Genomic DNA, 11,336 nt, shown 5'->3' with positions numbered 1-11,336 from the left:
GGCGCCTGGGTGGCTCAGTTGGTTAAGCGACTGCCTTCGGCTCAGGTCATGATCCTGGAGTCCCTGGATCGAGTCCCGCATCGGGCTCCCTGCTCAGCAGGGAGTCTGCTTTGCCCTCTGACCCTCCCCCCTCTCATGTGCTCTCTCTCTCTCGTTCTCTCTGTCTCAAATAAATAAATAAAATCTTTAAAAAAAAAAATGGCTAAAATGGTAAATTTTATGCTACATATATTTCCCACAATTAAAAAAAAAGGCTAGTGAAGATATGAAAAAACTAGATTACTCACATATCGTTAGTAGAAATGTAAAGGTATTATTTATTTGAGAGAGAGAGAGAAACAGAGCACAAATGTGAGGGAGGGGAAGGGGCAAAGGGAGAGGCAGAGAGAGAGAATCTCAAGCAGACTCCATGCCCAGCGTGGAGCCCAGTGCAGGGTTCAATCCCACAACATTGAGATCATGACCTGAGCTGAAACCAAGAGTCCAACCCTCAACCGAATGAGCCAGCCAGGCTCCCCTCACTAGTAAAAATGTAAACTGTTACGGACACTCTAGAAAAGTATGGCAGTTTCTTACAAAACTAAACATGTGTGTGGTATATAACCCAACAACTGAATTCTTGGATATTTATTCCAGATAGCAAAACTTACGTTCACACAAAAACCTACACCATTTGTATGGCTGTACTTCATTTGTAGTAACAAAAAACTGGGAAATACCCAAATAGCTTTTAGTAGGTAAATGGTTAAACAAAACATGGTACATACATACCATAAACAACTACTTTGCAATAAGAACAAACCACTGGTACATTTAACAACTTAGATGAATCTCAAGCAAATCATGCTAAGTGAAAAAAAACTTATTTCACACACTCCCTAAATGTCAAAATTGTAGAGATGAAGAACACAAGTGATTTCTAGGGGTTCGGGAGGGTAAGGGAGAGAGGCAGCTGTGACAATAAGGGTAGCACAAGTGATCCTTGTGATGGAATTATTCTGTATTGACTGTGGTAGCTGTCATAGGAATCTACACATTTATAAAACTGCACAGAACTAAATATATACACAAATTCACACACAGGGGTGCCTGGGTGGCTCAGTCGGTTGAGCAACTGCCTTCGGCTCAGGTCATGATCCCAGGATCCTGGGATCGAGCCCCACGTTGGGCTCTCTGCTCAGCAGGGAGCCTGCTTCTCCCTCTCGCCGCTCCCCCTGCCTGTGCTCTCTCTCTCTCTCAAATGAATAAAATCTTTAAAAAAACAACAGAGTGCTGTGTATTGTGTAAGACTGATGAATCACAGACCTGTACTCCTGAAACAAATAATACATTATATGTTAAAAAAAAAAGGAAAAAAATAAAGTAAAATTGGGATACAAAAAATAAAAAACAAACACACACAAAGGAGTGTAGGCAAAACTGGTGAAATTTGAGTAAGGTCAAGTGAACTGTATCAATGTCAATTTCCTACTTGTGATACTACACTATAGTTACCCAAGATATTACCACTGGGGGAACCTGGGCGAAGAGTCGACAAGATCTCTCTGTATTTCTCATAATTGCATGTGAACCTAAAGTTACATCAAACAAAAGGGTTTCTTCCAATTAAGGTGAAATAGTTATCAAGCAAAATCTGTGAGAATTCATTAACAGCAGATGTGCACTATAAGAAATGTTAAAGTCGGGCGCCTGGGTGGCTCAGTTGGTTAAGCAACTGCCTTCGGCTCAGGTCATGATCCTGGAGTCCCGGGATCGAGTCCCACATCAGGCTCCCTGCTGAGCAGGGAGTCTGCTTCTCCCTCTGACCCTCTTCCCTCTCGTGCTCTCTCTCTCATTCTCTCTCTCTCAAATAAATAAATAAAATATAAAAAAAAAAAGAAAGAAAGAAATGTTAAAGTCGGGGCGCCTGGGTGGCTCAGTTAAGCGTCTGCCTTCAGCTCAGGTCATGATCCCAGGGTCCTGGAATGGAGCCCCGCATCCAGCTCCCTGCTGAGTGAAGAGCCTGCTTCTCCCTCTTCTCGCCTCTCTGCTCGTGCTCTCCCTCTTGCTATCTCTCTCTTTCTCAAAAAAATAAATGAAATCTTTCAAAAAAAAAAGAATACAGGAGTACATACCCAAAATTGAAAGCAGGTGCTCAAAGAGATTACGTGTATACCATTATTCACAGCAGCAATATTCACAATAGCCAAAAGGTAGAAACAACCCAAAGTCTATCAAAAAATGAATAAACAGGGGCACCTGGAGAGCTCAGTTGGTTGAGCATCCGACTCTTGATTTCGGCTCAGGTCATGATCTCAGGGTCATAGGACTGAGCCCCACCTGGGCTCTGCACTCAATGTAGAGTCTGCTTGAGATTCTCTCTCCCTCTCCTTCTGCCCCTCCCCCATCTCTCTCTCTCTCTCTCAAATAAATATTTGAAAAAATAGATGAATAAACAAATGAACACGTGAGATACACACACACATTCCTTTTCAACCTTTTAAAAAGGAATGAAATTCTAAGATATGCAACTATACAGATGAGCCATGAAAACATTATGCTAAGTAAGCCCAGACACAAAAGAACAAATACTGTATGACTCCACTTATATTAGCTACCTAGAAAATGCAAATTCATAGAGACAGAAACAACAGAGGTTACCAGGCCCAGGGAAGGTGGGGATGGGATTGGAGCTGTTCTTTAATGAACACAGAGTCTGTTTTGGATGGTAAAAAAAAGTTCTAGAGATGAATGATGGCAATGGTTACACAACACTCTGAGTGCACATAATGCCACTGAACTATATACTTTAAAATTGTTAAAATGGTTCATTTTATGTAATTTTAACACAACTGGGGGTTTTTTGTTGTTGTTTTTTTTAAGATTTTATTTATTTATTTGACAGAGAGAGACAAAGCGAGAGAAGGAACACAAGCAGGGGGAATGGGAGAGGGAGAAGCAGGCTTCCCGCTGAGCAGGGAGCCTGATGCAGGGCTCAATCCCAGGACCCTGAGATCATGACCTGAGCCAAAGGCAGATGCTTAACGACTGAGCCACCCAGGCGCCCTGACACAATTGTTTAAAGAATGATGAAGTGTTACCAAAGATGAAAAGGGATTATTTCAAAATGAGAAAAGGACAGTTCAAGAATATACAATAATCTTGAGCACCTGGGTGGATCAGTTGGTTAAGCATCTGCCTTCGGCTAAGATCATGATCTCAGAGTCCTGGGACAGAGCCCTGCGCTGGGCTCCCTGCTGGGGAGTCTTGCTTCTCCCTCTCCCTGTGCACCCTTCTTACTCATGCCCTCTCTCTCTCCCTCAAATAAATAAAATCTTTAAAAATATTTTAAAAATTAAAAAATAAAAATATACAATTCTAAATATGTATGTACCTAATAAAGCTTCAAAATACATGAAGAAAAACTGACAAAACTGAAAAGAAAAAGACAAATTATGGTTCATATTTCAACATTACTCTATAATTGAGCAAACAGGTACAGAAAATCAATAGGTATACAGAAACTTAACACTCAAATAACTTGACCTAATTCACATTTATAAAGCACTCCATCCAACAAAGAATACACATTCCATTCAAGTGCTCATGGAACATTAACCAATGTTCCAAACTAGACCATACACTGGGCCATAAAACAAGTCTCAACAAATAGAAAGAATTACAGTGCATTCTCTGACCCACAGAATTAGAAATTAAATTAGAGGAGTATTCCTAAATATTTGGAAATCAAACAATTCTAAATAACAAATGGCAGGATACCAAAGCTGCTGCCACCAAGTCTGAATCCAATGCTGCCCGCCGGCCCACCTGCCTGCCAGACATGTACCCCGATTCCATATGGTTCTAAATCCAATATGGCAACTCTCAAGGATCAACGGATTCAGAATCTTTTTTTTTTTAAAGATTTTATTTTATTTATTTATTCGAGAGAGAGAGAGAAACAGCATGAGAGGGGAGAGGGTCAGAGGGAGAAGCAGGCTCCCTGCCGAACCAGGAGCCCGATGTGGGACTCGATCCCAGGACTCCAGGACCATGACCTGAGCTGAAGGCAGTCGCTTAACCAACTGAGCCACCCAGGCGCCCCTCAGAATCTTTATAAAGAAGACTATACCCCCCAGGATTAAATTACAGTTGTTGGGGCTGGTGCTGTTGGCACGGCCCATGCTATCAGTCTCTCAATGAAGGACTTGGAGATGAACTTGCTCTTGTGGATGTCATGGAAGACAAACTGAAGGGAGATATGATGGCTCTCCAACATGGCAGCCTTTACCTTATACCAAAAATTGTCTCTGGCAAAGACTATAACATGACTGCAAACTCCAAGCTGGTTATTATCACAGTTGGGGCATGTCAGCAAGACAGAGAAAGCCATCTTAATTTGGCCCAGCATAAAGGGAACATCTTTAAATTCATCATTCTTAATACTGTAAAATACAGCCTAAACTGCAAGTTGCTTGTTGTTTCCAATCCAGTAGATATCGTGACATACGGCTTGGAAGATAAGCAGCTTTCCCAAAATACCTTTTTATTGGAAGTGGTTGCAATCTGGATTCAGTCTAATTCCATTACCTAATGGGGGAAAGGCTGGGAGTTCACTCATTAACTGTAATGGGTCGGTACCTGGGAAGCATGGAGACTCTAGTGTACCTGTATGGAGTAAATGTTGCTGGTGTCTCCCCAGAAAAATCTGTGCCCTGACTTTGGCACTGATACAGATAAGCAATGGTGGAAAGAGGTTCACAAACAGGTAGTCGACAGTGCCTATGAGGTGATCAAACTGAAAGACTACACATCCTGGGCCACATGACTGTGGCAGATTTGGCAGAAAGTATAATGAAGAATCTTCTTTGGTGGATGCATCCAATTTTTACCATGATTAAGGGTCTCTATGGAATAAAAGATGATGCCTTCCTCTGTGTTCCTTGCATCTTGGGACAGAATGGAATCTCAGATGTAGTGAAGGTGAATCTGATGCCTGAGACAGAGGCCCATTTGAAGAAGAGTGCAGATACACTTTGGGGGTAATCCAAAAAGAGCTGCTGTTTTGAAGTTTTCTAATGTTGTACCACTTCACTGTCTATGCTACAACAGGATTTTAGTTGGAGGTTGTGTATATTATTGTCCTTATTATTGGTTACTCTAGTAATATTAAAATGACCCAGGAAAAACATCAGTTTCCTAAAGTTACAAATAGAAATAGTTCACAAAACCCTGCAGCCATAACCTGATGTTAGATGATACCTATCTCGTGTAGTCTTGAATTGGTTAATGTAAAATAGTTCCACCACCTCAGAGACACCACTGCCAGTGTTGCATATGCTGCAGTTGCTCTTCAAACCAGGTATGTAGTTACTGTGTGTTATTTAACTCCTGGTCCCTTCATCCAACATGTCTAGTCCAACCACATCCTGGGATGCTTGAAACACTCTCCCTCTGCCCCTCCCTGCTTCGAGAGAGAGAGAGAGAGAGAAAGAAAGAAAGAGAAAAAGAAAGAAAGAAAGAAAGGGTGAGCGAGCGAACGGACAGACATCAGTTCTACATAAACTCGTCTAGCATATAAACACTTACCAACTTAACTTATGAAGTCAACAATACCATGATACCAAAACCAGACATGAATAAGAAATCTATAGACCAGTATTTCCCCAGGATATGAATGCAAAAAACTCGGAACAAAATATCAGCAAGTAGAAGCCAGCAACTTATGAAAATAATAATGTATCATCACACCAAGTGGAGTTCATCCCTGGAGTGAAAATCAATCAATATAGCTCAGTATATTAGACTTAAGAAGCATAATCATATGATTTCAGTAGAGGCAAAAAAAAAAAAGCATTTGACAAAGTTCAATTCATTCCTGACAAAAACTCCCAGCAAACTGAACATAGAAGAAACTTCCTTAACTTGATAAAGAATATCTGTAAGAGCCCTACAGTTAATATCATATGTAATGAGGATATCTACTCTCACCACATCTATTCAAGATTGTACTGAAGGATCTAGCCAGTGCAATAAGGCAAAAAAAAAAGGAGGAGGAGGAGGAAGGAAGGGCATGCATTCACACTGGAAAGGAAGAAATAAAACGGTCTTTAATCATAAACATAACTGTCTACTTAGAAAATATCAAATAATCTATAAAATAGCTACCTGAACTTAGTACTAAGTGAATTTACCAAGGTTGCAAAATACAAAGTCAATACACAAAAATCAACTGTATTTTACACAGTATTAACAAAATTGAAATTTGGAGGAAAAAAAGTAACATTTACAATAACTTCAAAAATCTTCAAATACTTAGGGATAAATATGTACAATATTTGTATGCTGATAACTACGAAGCACTGATGACAGAAATAAAAAATAAACTAAATAAATGGAGAGATATACCCTAGTAGTAGATTGGAAGACTTGATATCGTTAAAGGGTCAATGCTCTCCAAAATGACAACTCAAGTTGTCCTGCAAATGAAGGAGGGGGATGTCCTCAAATTCCTTGCAGCAGGAACCCACTTAGGTGGGTTGACTTCCAAATGGAACAGTACAACTACAAAAGGAAGAGTGATGGCATCTACACCATAAATCTGAACAGAACCTGAGAGAAGCTTCTGCTGGCAGCTTGTGCCATTGTTACCACTGAAAACCCAGCTGATGTCAGGGTCATATCATCCAGGAATACTGGCCAGTATTAGCTGTACTGATGTTTGCGGCTGCTACTGGAGCCACTCCTATTGCTGGCCGCTTCACTCTGGAAACATTCACTAACCAGATCCAGGCAGCCTCCTGGGAGCCAGGACTTTTGGTGGTTACTGATCCCAGGGCTGACCACCAGACTCTCACAGAGGCATCTTATATTAACCTGCCTACCATCATTCATTAAGTCTTAAGCTGCTCTTCCACAAAGGCAATAAATGGAAATAATGGAAAATAAAGTTTCTTAAAACAAAACAAAATAAAAACAAATAAATAAAAGACCTAAATGTAAAACCTCACACTTTAAAATTTCTATATGAAAGTACTGAACAAAAAATTTTTTGTGACCTTAGTTTATGCAAAGATTTCTTAGATATAAAACCAAAAACACAACCCATAAAAGAAACTGATAAACCAAACTTCATCAAAATTGAAAACTTCTGTTCTTTTAAAGATAATATTAAGAAAATAAAAAACGAGCCTGAGAGAAAAGATTTGCAAAACACGTATCTAATAGGGGCATCTGGGTGGCTCAGTGGTTAAACGTCTGCCTTCGGCTCAGGTCATGATCCCAGGGTCGGGGGATCGAGCCCCGCATTGGGCTTCCTGCTCAGCGAGAAGCCTGCTTCTCCCTCTCCCACTCCCCCTGCTTGTGTTCCCTCTCTCGATGTCTCTGTCAAATAAATAAATAAAAGCCTTTTTTAAAAAAAGTATCTAATAAAGGGCTTAAACCTAAATATATAAAGATTCATATCTAAGTAATAACAAACAGCCCTATTTTAAAATGGAGGGGAGGGGCAAATAATTTGAACAGACAGCTAAAGAAATACACATTGCAAATAAGCACAGAAGAGACATCAAGGAAATGCAAATCAAAATCTCATGAGCCTCTTCCCCATTTAAGGGATGGGCTAAACTTAGTGACTCACTTCCAAAGAAACAGAGGAGGGAAAGAGCAAAATAGTAATTTCACAGTAGTGAAACCTGGCAAACACTACATTTACCAAGTGAGGAAGGCTAGTATCATCAGTGTTGTCACGTGGACATTATGTACCTCCCGATAGGATGTCTGGGGAAGACACTACACATCCATGATATTCCTTCCAAAAACCCATCACCTCAGGCTAATCAGGAGAAAAATATCAGACAAAACTAGATGGGAGACATTCTTCAAGATACATAGCCAACGGGCGCCTGGGTAGCTCAGTCGGTTGGGCGTCTGCCTTCGGCTCAGGTCATGATCCCAGGGTCCTGGGATCAAGCCCCGCATCGGGCTCCCTGCTCTGCGGGAAGCCTTCTTCTCCCTCTCCCACTCCCCCTGCTTGTGTTCCCTTTCTCACTGTCTCTCTCTCTGTCAAATAAATAAATTATCTTCAAAAAAAAAAAAAACTAATCCTGAGAAAACACTAAACATGCCCAAATTGAGAGACATATTAAAAATAACTGACCAATACTCAGCAAGTGTCAACATTAAAAAAAAAAGTGTCAAGGTCATAAAAGACAAGGTACCATCACAGATAAAGACCAAAGACACATAACAAACTGTAGTGTGAGATCCTCAAACTGAGAAGAGTTATTAGTGAAAAAAGTAGTAAAATTCAAGTAAGGACTAAGGTTAAGTTCATAATATTATACCAATGTTGATTTCCTTGTCTTGGTAATTATTCTATGGTTATATAAGATTAGGGTTGAAAGGCATATCTTAACATTCTAATAACTTTGCAACTTTTCTGTAAGCCTAAAATTATTACAAAAAAATGTTTAAACACATTATAGTATATCAATTAAAAAGCTGGAAAAAAATGTAAAAGAAAATGCCCGATTCTACTGAAATCTCCAAAGTTATAATAATCCCTGATAACTGAGAGGTATGTATTAAAATGATACCCCAGCACTTACTTTGATTTCTATAATTAATCCAATAGAAGAAATATTAAATTTTCACAATACTTACTCCTTCACAATTAATGAATTTTTTTTTAAGATTTATTTATTTATTGGGGCGGCTGCATGGCTCAGTCAGTTAAGTGTCTGTCTTTGGCTCAGGTCATGATTCCAGAGTCCTGCGATGGAGCCCCACGTCGGGCTCCTTGCTTAGTGGAGAGCCTGCTTCTCTCCCTCTGCTGCTCCCCCTGCTTGTTTTCTGTCAAATAAATAAATAAAATCTTAAAAAAAGAAAAGATTTATTTATTTGACAGAGAGGGAGAGAGAGAGCAGGGGGAGGGCCAAAGGGAGACAGAGAGACTCTTAAGCAGACTCTGCGCTGAGCACAGAGCCCGACTCAGGGAGATCCCACCACCCTGAGATCATGACCTGAGGGGAAACCAAGAGTCAGATGCTTATCTGACTGCGCCACCCAGATGCCCCCCACAGTTAATGAATTTTTATGACATGCCAGAATATTAGCAAATGAGAGATGCATTTTATTCTAAGCAATTACTGTAATAGCTCTTTAAGTAAAAGGACAATCACAAAAAAAAAAAAAGCAAAACATCGGTTAAAAAATGTAAAAATTTAGAATATCAGTTATCATATATTGAAAGAAATTATCATAGCAAATAATTAAAGTTTAATAATGCTCCATGTTCCAATGTCCAAATGTACACAGTAACTCATGGGGGAAAAGGTACTACAAGAAGATCAAGCTTTCTTCTATCAAGCTTAAACCACTTGCTTTCATTTGATTTAACTAGACAATATCAAAACCAACCAGTAAACCAAAATAGGCATAATTCATTCAATATTTACTATGACTTTACCAATTCCTAGATGCTGGGGATTCAGAGATGATTAGATGGGAAAGGCAAATAAAGGAACAACTGCAATCTCATTTAACAAATATTCATTAAATAATAAAAGATGAATGAAAGATAACCCCGCCTTGGGGCCATGGGTGGCTCATGGAGTTACGTGTCGGATGCTTGATTTCATTCAGGTCATGATCCCGGGGTTGTGACATGAGCCCTGCGTGGGGCTCTGCACTCAGTGGGGATTCACTTGAGATCCTCTCTCCCTCTCCCTCTGCCCGTTCCCCTGCTCATGCATGCGCACACACACACACACTCTCTCTCTCTCTCAAATGTTTAAAAAAAAAAAAATTGCAGGGTGCCTGGGTGGCACAGTCGGTTGAGCAACCAATTTGGTTTCAGCTCAGGTCATGATTGCAGGGTCATGAGATCCCATGAAGGGGCTCCTCACTCAGCATGGAGTCTGCTTGAAATTCTCTTTCTCCCTCTTCCTCTGCCCTTCCCCCCACTCATGCTCTAAATAAAATCTTTAAAAATAAAATAAAATCTTAAAAAAACTTCCCATATTTAGTGTATATATTTTGATGAGTCTGTACATAAGCACACACTTGCTTATGTACCATCACTGCAACCAAGGTACTAAACACATCCATCACCTCCAAAAATTTCCTTGTGTTCTTTTGTGGTGTGTGTTTGGTTGTTTTATTGGTCAGAACACTCAACATGAGAGCTATCCTCTTAACATATTTTCATATTTCCTAATGAAAGAAAGGGACTGAGAATTTGTTCTTCCTTCCTTAAGGTAAGAGAAATAGTCACACCTAAGATTCACAATGCCCACTAGGTTTAATAGGAAAAAAACTAATGTAGTTATTCTTTAAGTCTTAGAGAAAACAGATGGATCATCAGAAAAGGTGTGGTTATATATTGGAAATTAAGTCGAATACACATATTGCGTGGCTTCTTCCATTTAGGCAAGCTAAAGGTATACATTTGTCATCTCTTAGTCTTGTTTAATTTTAAAACTGAGAGGGGCGCCTGGGTGACTCAGTCGTTAAGCGTCTGCCTTCAGCTCGGGTCATGATCTCAGGGTCCTGGGATCGAGCCTCGCATCAGGCTCCCTGTTCAATGGGAAGCCTGCTTCTCCCTCTCCCACTCCCCCTGCTTGTGTTCCCTCTCTCGCTGTGTCTCTGTCAAATAAATAAAATCTTCAAGAAAAAAAACTTTTCTAAATGAGAATAAAATGTTTATGTTTAAAGATTTTTTAAAAGACTTATTTATTTATTTAATAGAGAAAGAGAGCACACAAGTGAGTGCAAGGGCTCTGAGAGGCGAGGGAAAGAATCTTAAGCGGACTCCCCTCACAGTGCAGAGCAGACGTGGGGCTCAAACTCAGGACCCTGAGATCATAACATGAGCTGAAATCAAGAGTTGGCCACTTAATGAACTGAACGGCCCAGGCACTCCTATTTATTTTTAAAATAAACTCTACCCCCAATGTGGGGCTCAAACTCATGACCCTGAGATCCAGAGTTGCATGCTCTACCAACTAAGCTAGCCAGGCGCCTCTTGAGTAAAAAAAAAAAAAAAAGATTTAGTTATTTATTTGAGAGAGAATGTGCACACGCACTAGCAGGGGGAGGGGCAGTGGGAGGGAAGCAGACTCCCCGTTAAGCACAGAGCCCAACATGGCTTGATCTCAGGACCCTGAGATCATGACCTGAGCTGAAATCAAGAGTCAGATACAACTGACTGAACCACCCAGGCGCCCCTTGAGTAAAATTTTTAAAACTGATTTGAGATTTTATTTTCCCTCCTTAGATTGTATTCAATGCCATGGAGAGGAAGGGTTTTTTTTGTTTATTGGGGTGATCATTGTGCTATACAAATATTAAATCAC

General features: G+C 40.2%; 1 protein-coding gene and 1 pseudogene across 3 annotated transcripts in view; one reads left to right on the top strand and one right to left on the bottom strand.

The window, feature by feature from the left end:
* LOC145717456 (L-lactate dehydrogenase A chain pseudogene) overlaps window positions 1–5,025 on the top strand; it is a 31,603-nt pseudogene extending 26,578 nt beyond the window's left edge.
* The window catches only part of TAOK1 (TAO kinase 1), a 147,198-nt gene that overhangs the window by 119,040 nt on the left and 16,822 nt on the right, over window positions 1–11,336 (bottom strand). Inside the window, exon 1 of one of the 3 annotated variants that reach the window (XM_081805516.1) lies at window positions 5,354–5,417. The exons of the other annotated variants lie outside the window; for them this stretch is intronic. The gene's annotated coding sequence lies outside the window, so the exon portion shown is untranslated. Of the gene's footprint in view, window positions 1–5,353; window positions 5,418–11,336 lie in introns of those variants that run through there. 3 annotated transcript variants of the gene reach the window in all.

This window comes from Leptonychotes weddellii, chromosome 15 (genome assembly GCF_054177405.1).
Source record: "Leptonychotes weddellii isolate Sample4059 chromosome 15, ASM5417740v2, whole genome shotgun sequence".
Lineage (NCBI taxonomy): Eukaryota > Metazoa > Chordata > Mammalia > Carnivora > Phocidae > Leptonychotes > Leptonychotes weddellii.
The sequence above is the reverse complement of the archived record's forward strand: the minus strand, read 5'-3'. Positions and strand labels throughout refer to the sequence as shown.